The 11,322-nt window shown below is 49.9% G+C and overlaps 5 non-coding genes across 5 annotated transcripts; 4 read left to right on the top strand and 1 right to left on the bottom strand.

The window, feature by feature from the left end:
* The first annotated feature begins 3,752 nt into the window (after nt 1-3,752).
* On the top strand, nt 3,753-3,824 carry trnaa-cgc (transfer RNA alanine (anticodon CGC)). The gene has a single exon. It is a non-coding gene; the product is annotated as a tRNA-Ala (tRNA).
* Nucleotides 3,825-4,288: 464 nt separating this feature from the next.
* On the top strand, nt 4,289-4,360 carry trnaa-ugc (transfer RNA alanine (anticodon UGC)). The gene has a single exon. It is a non-coding gene; the product is annotated as a tRNA-Ala (tRNA).
* Nucleotides 4,361-6,698: 2,338 nt separating this feature from the next.
* On the top strand, nt 6,699-6,770 carry trnaa-ugc (transfer RNA alanine (anticodon UGC)). The gene has a single exon. It is a non-coding gene; the product is annotated as a tRNA-Ala (tRNA).
* A 1,792-nt stretch (nt 6,771-8,562) lies between these two features.
* trnaa-ugc (transfer RNA alanine (anticodon UGC)) lies at nt 8,563-8,634 on the top strand. The gene has a single exon. It is a non-coding gene; the product is annotated as a tRNA-Ala (tRNA).
* A 1,723-nt stretch (nt 8,635-10,357) lies between these two features.
* On the bottom strand, nt 10,358-10,429 carry trnaa-ugc (transfer RNA alanine (anticodon UGC)). The gene has a single exon. It is a non-coding gene; the product is annotated as a tRNA-Ala (tRNA).
* Nucleotides 10,430-11,322: the final 893 nt, after the last annotated feature.

The following is an 11,322-nucleotide window of genomic DNA, read 5'->3' as shown; positions in this document are numbered from 1 at the left end:
CAAATGGCATCGACCGTCTGGTCGGGGAACTGCTGGATCAGATCCACCCTCTCCTTTACCTGCAGGACTCCCACTGTCTGGCGGCCTTGTGGTCGTCAGGATCCTCTCCACCTGGGACAGGTGGGGTTGGGGGATTACGGTTCAGCTGGCCGAGACGTCTTGCGTCTGCTCGGCCAGCGTGGCCAGACCCAGCCTTCTCAGTGTGGGGGACAGGTAAAAACGCAGCACGTAGTGACACTTGGTGTTTGCGTACTGGGGCTCTACACATATCCTCAGGCATCCACACACAAAGGTGGCAATCAGCATCAGAGTAGTTTTGGGGACAGTCTTCCCCCCTTTGTCTGGGGTCTTGGACGTGGTGTCCCTGCGGACAAGTTCTGCCTTGGACCTCGAGACAAAGTGCAAGATAGCTCGGGTGACTGTGACGGCGGATCAGCGGGGTATGGGCCAGACCCTGGCCACGTGGAGCAAAACTGCGAGTACCTCACACCTTATCACCAGGTCCCTGCCGGTTATGGAGAGGGAGAGCCCCACCTCCATAACAAGCTTCTGTTTGGACTTGGCGACCCGCTCTCCCCGTTTCATGGTGCAGGCCAGGGACCCCCCGAACCACATGCCCAGCACTTTCATATAGTCGAACCTAACAGTGAAGGGGACAAAGGACTTGGCCTCCACTTGCCAAATAACATGGCCTCGCTTTTATTTCGGTTCACTCTAGACCCCGAGGGCAGCTCGAAACGGTCGCAGATGCCCATCAGTCTGTGAACCGACCGCTGATCAGAGCAGAAGACGGTGACGTCGTCCATGTAGCGGAAACCTTTAACCTGAGAGCCTCCACTGCCTGGGATCGTCACCAACCCCACCCCCCCCCCTCCCCCATGCCTGCGACCTTCCTGATGGATGCAGCGAACGGATCGATACAACACACAAACAAGACCACAGAGAGAAACAGCCCTGCCTGACTCCAGATGTGAATGGAAAGCTCTCGGACTCCCAACCATTGATTAGGACTGCGCTGTAGATTTCTGTGTAGAGCGGTCGGATCCAATCGCAGATTGCCTCCTCAAACTACATTTTAAAGAGCACGTCCATCATGTACATGTGGGATATTCAGTCGAAGTCCTTCTGCTGGTCCAGGCTGATGAGCCAGGTGTTCACCCCGCATCCTGCACGGAGGCGATCGTATCACTGAGTAGTGCCAGGCTATCAGGCATCTTCCTGCCAGGTACAGGACAGGTTTGATCCGGGTGGATCAGCAGCTCCAGAGCAGAGCCGGTTGGGAGGACCTCAGACAGAATCTTGTAGTCAACATTTAGCATGGAAACGGGTGCCTAATTTCTGATTTCTTCCCTCTCGCCCTTCCGCTTGTAGATGAGGATGATGATGCCTTTCCTCATGGACTCTGACATGTTGCCTGTCAGAAGCATACCCCCGGACACTTCCACTTCTTTGAAACTGGAAATAATCTACCACCTGGCATACCCACCTTGGATGGTCTCATAAAATGAGAACAATCAGTTCTTATTTCCCTGTTTAAAAAAGCATTTTATCTGGGGATATCGCTCAGTGGTGGAGCGCAAGGTCCTGGGTTCAATCCCCAGCATCTCCAAAAATAGTTTCAACAGAATTACGCACGGAAAGGCGAATCGCGCTTTCTGAGCGCAGCGACTTCCAACTTCTGAGGCTCCACAAGCATTAAATTGCCCCGGAGCAGGACTTCATCTCACGGTCCCCTCAGCAGCTCAGCTCATGGCCGCCGCCGACTGACTGGAATGTGTGACAGTGCAATGTCGAGCGAGCAGTCCCAGCTCTTGTTTGACAATGTGTCATTCATCCATCTCACTTTATGATTCAGAGGTTGGATGTCAACCTCGTCACTGACTATTGGCAATTGTATTTTTTTATTTCCGCTGACTTTTTTTTTGGAAAGTTCAAAGTAAAGAGGAGGAGAAACCCCGTGAACTGAAGCAGAGGTTGAACATTTGGACCACGTGTGAGGACTGGGCCTGTCGTTGTCCGGGGAGACGGAGCGGAAAGCCCACTTTCTTATTCTAAAGTTGCAGCGTTTTTTCCTGAGGGGATGCAGCTCAATGGAAGAGCGCACGCTTTGCATGTATGAGGTCCCGGGTTCAATCCCCGGTTTCTCCAAACGCTTTATGTTTCGAATTTTGAAAAGACCCTCTTGTCCTCACCTCACCTTCACACACAAGGACAGGAAAGGGTTTCTTCACCTCGAGAAAAACCGAACGCTCTCGATGAAATTCAATGGAAGCACGCACGCGCCTTTGAAATGGCTCCCATCCCGGGGCTGGAGAGCGGGCCCGGTAATAATAACAGAGAAAATAGGATCACGAGTCGGCCATTCGGCCCTTCGACCCTGCTCCGCCATTATATATGATCATGGCTGATCCTCCATCGCAAGACGACATTCCCGCTCTCTCTCCATACTATTTGATGCCTTCTGTGTGTATAAATCTGTCTTTCTTAAATATATTCAGTGACTTGGTCTCCACAGCCTTCTGTGGTGGAGAATTCCACAGGTTCACCACCCTCTGAGTGAAGAAATAGATTATTCCCAGTTTCACAGATCGGGGAGCAGCAGCGGAACGGCGTTCAGACTACACAGAGGTAGGAATAGTCTGGATGTTAGGCGGTTCTTCTTTTCCCAGTGAGTACTGAGTCTCTGGAATGCATTGCCGGCTGGTGTGGTGGGTGCTGAATCTCTCTTTGCCTTCTGGATGGATCTGGACCAGTTCTTGACTGAGGCAGAGATCGCATCATATAGAAGGTGAGTGGTTTTACAGTTAACCTACACATGGTCAGTGTGATCCACTGAACTCGATTCGATCGCCTGAAGGAGTCGGGGAGGAATTTCCCAGAATTCTACCTCCTTATTGGCGCTGGATTTGTTTCTAGTTTGTCGCGGCTCCCAGGAGATTACATGTTTCCGGTGGGTGGGGCGGGTGGTGTCGGTAGGAAGTGTCCAGTCACGATGATTCGGGCATGTGGGGCAGGATTGATGAACCAACTGGTCTTTTCCTGACCATCGTGTCCGTCTGTAGCCCCAGATCCTCAAGGTGTTTTCAGTGAAGTGATCTTTAAACACAAAACCACACCTGGGGCAAGTCCTGCATCCGTCTATATTGAAATTATACTCAATGCTGTCTGTGTCTCACCTTACCCTCCTCTGAAGCTCAGGGACTCGAAATATTCTTGCCGGCCTCTGCCACAATGCGCCTGAGGATTTCTCGTCCCGTCCAACCGTAAGCAAAGTGACTGATATCGGGAGCGTTCGAAAAATGTGCCCTGAAATAGTAAGGGTGGTTACAGCACGGTTCAAGGAGTCTCTCCCCACTTTCCCAGCCTTTCTTCTCAACTCCCCCTTTCTCATTAGACTAAGTGCCGAGGCCTGGTTTCTTCCGTTCACCCACAGTTGTATCAGGTCCGCAAACTTCATCTTTAATTGTCAGGTTGGAGCAGAAAACTAGATGATTTTAAGCCAAGAATACAAAGTGTCAGCACCCACCACACCAGCCGGCAATGCATTCCAGAGACTCACTATCCTCTGGGAAATGAAGAGCCGCCTAACATCCAGACTATTCTTCCCTCTGTGTGGTCTAAACGCCTGTTCCCTGCTCCTCCCCAATCTTTGAAACTGGAAATAATCTGTCATCTGGCAGTCCCACCATGGGTGGTCTCATAAAATGAGAACAATAAGTTCTTCATTGCTTTGTTACCTATTTATTTTATCTGGGGATGTAGTTCAGTGGTAGAGCGCATGCTTCGCATGTGTGAGGTCCTGGGTTCAATCCCCAGCATTTCCAACAATATTTTTCATCAAAATTACGCACGGAAAGGCGAATCGCGCTTTCTGAGCGCAGCGAGTTCCAACTTCTGAGGCTCCACAAGCATGAAATTGTCCCGGAGCAGGACTTCATCTCACGGTCCCCTCAGCTCAGCTCACAGCAGCCGCTGGTTGACCGGAATGTGTGACGGTGCAATGTCAAGCGAGCAGTCCCAGCTCTTGTTTGACGCTGTGTCATTCATCCATCTCACTTTATGATTCAGAGGTTGGATGTCAGCCTCGTCACTGACGATTGGCAATTATATTTTTTTATTTCCCCTGACTTTTTTTTTGGAAAGTTCGAAGTAAAGAGGAGCAGAAACCCGTGAACTGAAGCAGAGGTTGAACATTGTGAGCTCGTGGAACGACTGGGCATCGCGTTGTCCGTGAGAGACAGACCGGAAAGCCCACATTTTTATTCTAAATTTGAAGCAGTTTTGATGAGGGGATGTAGCTCAGTGGAAGAGCGCATGCTTTGCATGTATGAGGTCCCGGGTTCAATCCCCGGCATCTCCAAACGCTTTATGTTTCACATTTTGAAAAGACCCTCTTGTCCTCACCTCACCTTCACACAGAAGGACAGGAAAGGGTTTCTTTTCCTCGAGAAAAACCGAACGCTCTGCACACGATAAAATTCAACGGAAGCACGCACGCGCCTTTGAAATGGCTCCCATCCCGGGGCTGGAGAGCGGGCCCAGTGATAATAACAGAGAAAATAGGATCACGAGTCGGACATTCGGCCCTTCGAGCCTGCTCCGCCATTGGACATGATCATGGCTGATCCTCTATCTCAATACCCCATATTCCCGCTCTCTCTCAATACCCCTTGATGCCTTCTGTGTGTAGAAATCTGTCTTTCTAAAATATATTCAGTGACTTGGCCTCCACAGCCTTTTGGGGAAGAGAATTCCACAGGTTCACCACCCTCTGAGTGAAGAAATAGATTATTCTTAGTTTCACAGGAGCAGCGGACGGGCGTTCAGACTACACAGAGGTAGGAATAGTCTGGACGTTAGGCTGTTCTTCTTTTCCCAGAGAGTACTGCGTCTCTGGAATGCATTGCCGGCTGGTGTGGTGGGTGCTGACTCTCTCTTTGCCTTCTGGATGGATCTGGACCAGTTCTTGACTGAGGCAGAGATCGCATCATATAGAAGGTGAGAGGTTTTACAGTTAACCTACACATGGTCAGTGTGATCCACTGAACTCGATTCGTTCGCCTGAAGGAGTCGGGGAGGAATTTCCCAGAATTTCCCCTCCTTATTGGCGCTGGATTTGTTTCGAGTTTGTAACCGCTCCCAGGAGATTACATGTTTCCGGTGGGTGGGGCGGGTGGTGTCGGTAGGAAGTGTCCAGTCACGATGCTCCTGGCATGTGGGGCAGGATTGATGAACCAACTGGTCTTTTCCTGACCATCATGTCCGTCTGTAACCCCAGATCGTCAAGGTGTTTTCAGTGAAGTGATCTTTTCGTACAAAACCACACCTGGGGCAAGTCCTGCCTCCGTCCACAGTGAAATTATCCTCAATGCTGTCTGTGTCTCACCTTACCCTCCTCTGAAGCTCTGGAACTCGAAATATTCTTGCCGGCTTCTGCCACAATGTGCCTGAGGGTTTAACGTCCCGTCCAACCGTAAGCAAAGTGACTGATAACGGGAGCGTTCGAAAAATGTGCCCTGAAATCGGAAGGATGTTGATAGCACAGCCAAAGCAGGCTCTCCCCCCTTTTCCAGCCTTTCTTCTCAACTCCCCCTTTCTCATTAGACTAAGTGCCGAGGCCTGGTTTCTTCCGTTCACCCACAGTTTTATCAGGTCCGCATACTTCATCTTTAATTGTCTGCTTGCAGCGGAAAACGAGACGATTTTAAGCCAAGTATACCAAGTGTCAGCACCCTGGGTTCAATCCCCAGCATCTCCAAAAATATTTTTCATCAGAATTACGCACGGAAAGGCGAATCGCGCTTTCGAAGCGCAGCGAGTTCCAACTTTTGAGGCTCCACAAGCATTAAATTATCCCGGAGCAGGACTTCATCTCACGGTCCGCTCAGCAGCTCAGCTCAGAGCCGCCGCCGACTGACTGGAATGTGTGACAGTGCAATGTCGAGCGAGCAGTCCCAGCTCTTGTTTGACGCTGTGTCATTCATCCATCTCACTTTATCATATCATAGAATCATAGAATCATAGAAGTTACAACACGGAAACAGGCCCTTCGGCCCAACATGTCCATGTCGCCCAGTTTATACCACTAAGCTAGTCCCAATTGCCTGCACTTGGCCCATATCCCTCCATACCCATCTTACCCATGTAACTGTCCAAATGCTTTTTAAAAGACAAAATTGTACCCGCCTCTACTACTGCCTCTGGCAGCTCGTTCCAGACACTCACCACCCTTTGGGTGAAAAAATTGCCCCTCTGGACCCTTTTGTATCTCTCCCCTCTCACCTTAAATCTATGCCCCCTCGTTATAGACTCCCCTACCTTTGGGAAAAGATTTTGACGATCGACCTTATCTACGCCCCTCTTTATTTTATAGACTTCTATAAGATCACCCCTTAACCTCCCACTCTCCAGGGAAAAAAGTCCCAGTCTGTCTAACCTCTCCCTGCAAGTCAAACCATCAAGTCCCGGTATGATTCAGAAGTTGGATGTCAGCCTCGCAACTGGCTATTGGCAATTGCATTTTTTTTTATTTCCGCTGACATTTGTTGGGGAAGTTCAAAGTAAAGAGGAGTAGAAACCCCGTGAACTGAAGCAGAGGTTGAACATTGTGAGCACGTGTGATGACTGGGCATCGCGTTGTCCGGAGAGACAGAGCGGAAAGCCCACTTTTTATTCTAAAGTTGAAGCTGTTTTGCTGAGGGGATATAGCTCAGTGGTAGAGCGCATGCTTTGCATGTATGAGGTCCCGGGTTCAATTCCCGGTATCTCCAAACGCTTTATGTTTCGAATTTTGAAAAGACCCTCTTGTCCTTCACACACAAGCACAGGAAAGGGTTTCTTCACCTCGAGAAAAACCGAACGCTCTGCACCAGATAAAATTCAATGGAAGCACGCACGCGCCTTTGAAATGGCTCCCATCCCGGGGCTGGAGAGCGGGCCCAGTGACAACAACAGAGAAAATTGTCAGACAGAACAGAACGGACGATTGCAAAGAAGCATACCGACAACTGGACAACCAGGAACACAGACAGACAGTTACCCACAGACCCGACCATAGAACACATCCATCAGCTCAACAAACTGATCAAGACCTTCGATCCAGACCTTCAAAGCATCCAACGCATTCTCATCCCACGTAATCCCCGCGTGGGAGACTTCTACTGCCTCCCAATGATACACAAAGCCAACACACCCGGACGTCCCATCGTATCAGGCAACGGAACCCTGTGTGAGAACCTCTCTGGATACATCGAGGGCATCCTGAAACCCATCGTGCAGGGAACCCCCAGCTTCTGTCGCGACACTACAGACTTCCGACAAAAACTCAGTACCCACGGACCAGTTGAACCAGGAACACTTCTCACCACGATGGACGTCTCGGCACTATACACCAGTATCCCCCACGATGACGGCATCGCTGCGACAGCATCAATACTCAACACCAACAACAGCCAATCTCCAGACGCCATCCTACAACTCATCCGCTTCATCCTGGATCACAATGTCTTCACCTTCAATAACTAGTTCTTTCTCCAAACACACAGAACTGCCATGGGGACCAAATTCGCACGCCAATATTTTCATGCACAAGTTCGAGCAGGACTTCTTCACTGCACAAGACCTCCAACCAACACTGTACACCAGATACATCGATGACATTTTCTTTCTATGGACCCACGGTGAGGAATCACTGAAGAGACTACACGATAACATCAACAAGTTCCATCCCACCATCAAGCTCACCATGAACTACTCCTCAGAATCAGTTTCTTTCTTGGACACACGAATCTCCATCAAAGACGGGCACCTCAGCACCTCACTCTACCGCAAGCCCACGGACAACCTCACGATGCTCCATTTTTCCAGCTTCCACCCTAACCACGTCAAAGAGGCCATCCCCTATGGACAGGCCCTGCGAATACACAGGGTCTGCTCAGACGAGGAGGAACGCGATGGACAGCTACAGACGCTGAAAGACGCCCTAGTAAGAACGGGATATGATGCTCGACTCATCGATCGACAGTTCCGATGGGCCACAGCGAAAAATCGCGTAGACCTCCTGGGTCCTGGGTTCAATCCCCAGCATCTCCAAAAATATTTTTCATCAGAATTACGCACGGAAAGGCGAATCGCGCTTTCGAAGCGCAGCGAGTTCCAACTTTTGAGGCTCCACAAGCATTAAATTATCCCGGAGCAGGACTTCATCTCACGGTCCCCTCAGCAGCTCAGCTCATAGCAGCCGCCGACTGACTGGAATGTGTGACAGTGCAATGTCGAGCGAGCATTCCCAGCTCTTGTTTGACGCTGTGTCATTCATCCATCTCACTTTATGATTCAGAATTTGGATGTGAACCTCGTTACTGAGTAGTGGCAATTATATATATTTTTTATTTCCGCTGACATTGTTCTTGGAAAGTTCAAAGTAAAGAGGAGCAGAAACCCCGTGAACTGAAGCAGAGGTTGAACATTGTGAGCATGTGTGATGACTGGGCATATCGTTGTCCGGGAGAGACAGAGCGGAAATCTCAATTTTTTATTCTAAATTTGAAACGGTGTTGGTGAGGGGATGTTGCTCAGTGGAAGAGCGCATGCGTTGCATGTATGAGGTCCCGGGTTCAATCCCCGGCATCTCCAAATGCTTTATATTTCGAATTTTGAAAAGACCCTCTTGTCCTCACCTCACCTTCACACACAAGGACAGGAAAGGGTTTCTTCACCTCGAGAAAAACCGAACGCTCTGCACACGATAACATTCAATGGAAGCACGCACGCGCCTTTGAAATGGCTCCCATCCCGGGGCTGGAGAGCGAGCCCAGTAATAATAACAGAGAAAATAGGATCACGAGTCGGCCATTGGGCCCTTCGAGCCTGCTCCGCCATTATATATGATCATGGCTGATCCTCTATCTCAATACCACATTTCCGCTCTCTCTCCATACGCTTTGATGCCTTCTGTGTGCAGAAATCTGTCTTTCTTAAATATATTCAGTGACTTGGCCTCCACAGTATCCTATGGTGGAGAATTCGACACGTTCACCACCCTCTGAGTGAAGAAATAGATTATTCCCAGTTTCACAGATCGGGGAGGAGCAGCGGACAGGCGTTCAGACCACACAGAGGTAGGAATAGTCTGGATGTTCGGCGGTTCTTCTTTTCCCAGAGAGTACTGAGTCTCTGGAATGCAGTGCAGGCTGGTGTGGTGGGTGCTGACTCTCTCTTTGCCTTCTGGATGGATCTTGACCAGTTCTTGACTGAGGCAGAGATCGCATCATATAGAAGGTGAGTGGTTTTACAGTTAACCTACACATGGTCAGTGTGATCCACTGAACTCGATTCGATCGCCGGAGGGATTCGGGGAGGAATTTCCCAGAATTTCCCCTCCTTATTGGCGCTGGATTTGTTTCTGGTTTGTCGCCGCTCCCAGGAGATTGCATGTTTCCGGTGGGTGGGGCGGGTGGTGTCGGTAGGGAGTGTCCGGTCACGATGCTCCAGGCATGTGGGGCAGGATTGATGAACCAACTGGTCTTTTCCTGACCATCATGTCCGTCTGTAACCTCAGCTGGTCAAGGTGTTTTCAGTGAAGTGATCTTTAAACACAAAACCACACCAGGGGCAAGTCCTGCATCCGTCTGTAGTGAAATTATACTCAATTCTGTCTGTGTCTCACCTTACCCTCCTCTGAAGCTCAGGGACTTGAAATATTCTTGCCGGCCTCTGCCACAATGTGTCTGAGGATTTCTAGTCCCGTCCAACCGTAAGCAAAGTGACTGATAACGGGAGCGTTCGAAAAATGTGCCCTGAAATCGGGAGGATGGTGACAGCACATCCAAAGGAGACTCTCCCCCTCTCCCACCCTATTCCTCCCTCTGTGTCGTCTGAACGCCTGTCCGCTGCTCCTCCCCGATCTGTGAAACTGGGAATAATCTATTTTTTTACTCAGAGGGTGGTGAAGCTGTGGAATTCTGTCCCACAGAAGGCTGTGGAGGCCAAGTCACTGAATATACTTGAGAAGGCGATAGATGGATTTCCAGACACAGAAGGCATCAAGGGGTATTGAGAGAGAGCGGGAATCTGGGGTATTGAGATCGAGAATCAGCCATGATCATATCCAATGGCGGAGCTGGCTCGAAGGGCCGAATGTCCGACTCGTGATCCTATTTTCTCTGTTATTATTACTGGGCCCGCTCTCCAGCCCCGGGATGGGAGCCATTTCAAAAGCGCGTGCGTGCTTCCATTGAATTTTATCGTGTGCAGAGCGTTCGGTTTTTCTCGAGGTGAAGAAACCCTTTCCTGTCCTTGTGTGTGAAGGTGAGGTGAGAACAAGAGGGCCTTTTCAAAATTCGAAACATAAAGTGTTTGGAGATGCCGGGGATTGAACCCGGGACCTCATACATGCAAAGCACGCGCTCTTCCACTGAGCTACATCCCCTCAGGAAAAAACGCTGCAACTTTAGAATATGAAAGTGGGCTTTCCGCTCTGTCTCTCCCGGACAACGAGAGGCCCAGTCCTAACACGTGCTCCAAATGTTCAACCTCTGCTTCAGTTCACGGGGTATCTGCTCCTCTTTACTTTGAACTTTCCAAAAAAAAAGTCAGCGGAAATAAAAAAATACAATTGCCAATAGTCAGTGACGAGGCTGACATCCAACCTCTGAATCATAAAGTGAGATGGATGAATGACACAGTGTCAAACAAGAGCTGGGACTACTCGCTCGACATTGCACTGTCACACATTCCAGTCAGTCGGCGGCGGCGATGAGCTGAGCTGCTGAGGAGACCGTGAGATGAAGTCCTGCTCCGGGGCAATTTAATGCTTGTGGAGCCTCAGAAGTTGGAACTCGCTGCGCTCAGAAAGCGCGATTCGCCTTTCCGTGCGTAATTCTGTTGAAACTTTTTTTGGAGATGCTGGGGATTGAACACTGGACCTTGCGCTCCACCACTGAGCGATATCCCCAGATAAAATGCTTTTTTGAACAGGGAAAGAAGAACTGATTGTTCTCATTTTATGAGACCATCCAAGGTGGGTCTGCCAGGTGGTAGATTATTTCCAGTTTCAAAGAAGTGGAAGTGTCCGGGGGTATGCTTCTGACAGGCAACATGTCAGAGTCCATGAGGAAAGGCATCATCATCCTCATCTACAAGCGGAAGGGCGAGAGGGAAGAAATCAGAAATTAGGCACCCGTTTCCATGCTAAATGTTGACTACAAGATTCTGTCTGAGGTCCTCCCACCCGGCTCTGCTCTGGAGCTGCTGATCCACCCGGATCATACCTGTACTGTACCTGGCAGGAAGATGCCTGATAGCCTGGCACGACTCAGTGAT

The sequence above is a fragment of the Heptranchias perlo genome, unplaced genomic scaffold, assembly GCF_035084215.1.
Source record: "Heptranchias perlo isolate sHepPer1 unplaced genomic scaffold, sHepPer1.hap1 HAP1_SCAFFOLD_70, whole genome shotgun sequence".
NCBI classification, from domain to species: domain Eukaryota; kingdom Metazoa; phylum Chordata; class Chondrichthyes; order Hexanchiformes; family Hexanchidae; genus Heptranchias; species Heptranchias perlo.
The sequence above is the reverse complement of the archived record's forward strand: the minus strand, read 5'-3'. Positions and strand labels throughout refer to the sequence as shown.